At 31.7% G+C, this 1887-nt stretch overlaps 1 pseudogene; it reads right to left on the bottom strand.

Moving 5' to 3' along the window:
• LOC110421573 (putative beta-D-xylosidase 5 pseudogene) overlaps positions 1-1080 on the bottom strand; it is a 2677-nt pseudogene extending 1597 nt beyond the window's left edge.
• Between the last annotated feature and the right edge of the window lie 807 nt (positions 1081-1887).

The following is a 1887-nucleotide window of genomic DNA, read 5'->3' as shown; positions in this document are numbered from 1 at the left end:
TCAAAAGGTCTATTAAAAGTCTCCACCATATCTTGTTCAGCCACCTTCATAAAAGAATTGTAATTAATTAATAAAAATTTTAAAAATTAAAATTAAGGTAAATAGTTATTTTTAAAATATGAGAATAATATAAAAATATACATATAACAAATGAAAGATACTACCTTTGCATCAAAATGAAGTCGATCGAGACCAAGATAATTTTCAACATCATAGGCAGCGAAATGCTTACAACACGCAGAAACTTTGAGAGGTCTAGAATTTGGATCGCTGCTGTTATCTTGTCCTTCAATATCTTGCAAGCCTCTTACATAGTTAACTGCATACAGTCCAACAACAAAAGGGTCTTCTCCTGGTGTCTCCAGAGTTCTTCCCCATCTAGGATCTCTCACTACATTGATGTTAGGACTCCAAAATGTCAAACCCGCTCGTCCTAAATTATACATGGCTCTTGCTTCTGTTGAAACAACCTGCATGTTCAATTATTTATATATAATGCATGTCAGATATATAAAGATTCTAATTTATTGAACTAGAAAAGAAATAGAGAAAGAATATATATATAGATATATATATATTGAGTAATACAAATAATAGTCATTTGATTCGTAAGTAAAATAAAATTTTTACCTGGCCGATGGTTTTCCAAAGTGTCTGATTGAAGGATGCGGTGGTAAGTATAACAGTTGGAAAACTTGTTGCACTAGGAACAACCGAGTCAAACTTAGTGGAGCGTCCAGTATCAGCCACGCCATGTAGTGCCTCGGACCACCATTTGTATGGTGGTAATCCAATCCTTGGGATACCAACACTGGTGTTGTCTCCCATTTGCTCGGCCTTCTCAACCAAGCTCATACGATCCACCAGGTCCTTGGCCCTGACACCATATGGAAGAGATTTATCACAATATGCAAACTCATCCATATCCAACCCAAGCATTTCGAATCGAGCGGGGTCACAAACATGACTGAACTTAGGTAGTCCATCCTCAGCAAGACTTACATCTAGATTTGAAAAAACAATTGAGAAACAAAGAATAATGTGAGAAAGGAGAAGCATAAACAAAGTTTTATTAGCCATTGTTATGCTGTCTGCTATTGTTATCAAAGTAGACAAAAGGACTCCCATATTTATACTCGTGTATTGCTATTCAAAAACAGATCATTGTTGAGAATATTTGTTGATTTAGAAGAGATATGCTGATTACATGATTGTTGAGATTATTTGTTGATTTGGATTGTGATATGTTAATCATTTCAAATGTTTTTCAGTTGAAGATTCTTTGAAAATCATTTAGTTAAGGTTTCCATATGCAGCAAGTTGCTAGATTTGTGACCAGGTCTTGTGTATTTGACCTCATATGAGCAATACTTTTTTATAGATTAAAATTAATAATTTGAAATATCTTCGTACATAACAATAGATTGATATTGAAGTTTGACATTAACTCACACCTAATAAAAATTCTCCCAATCTAAAGTTAAAAAAAAAAGAAGAAGCTGAATGTGAATAAAGGCCTCAAATAATTTAATGTAATATAAGAACATACCAAGACGACATGATTAACTTTAGTCAATGTATGAAAGGAAAGAGACATTAATGAAAAGGTGACATCTAACTACAAGTCATAATTTTAAATATTTGTTGAGATTATTTGGATCCAATTATATAGCAATGGTTTATAATATATTTGACGATAATAATAGATTAAGATTTTTTGAAACATTTAAGTATAGCTAGCCAATTCAAATAGTAGTCATACATAAAAAGAATAAAACGTCTTGTAATCTTTTATTCACTCAAATAGTCATTTGTCCTTTCCCTAACCTAAAAAAAATTAATAAAATAAATCATAGTCTTACTAAATCATTGAACAAAATTATTTAA

The sequence above is a fragment of the Theobroma umbraticum genome, unplaced genomic scaffold (assembly GCF_002168275.2).
Source record: "Theobroma umbraticum cultivar Fairchild unplaced genomic scaffold, ASM216827v3 scaffold_130.0, whole genome shotgun sequence".
NCBI classification, from domain to species: Eukaryota; Viridiplantae; Streptophyta; class Magnoliopsida; order Malvales; family Malvaceae; genus Theobroma; species Theobroma umbraticum.
Note: the sequence above shows the minus strand (reverse complement) of the source record. Positions and strands in the feature narration are given on the sequence as shown.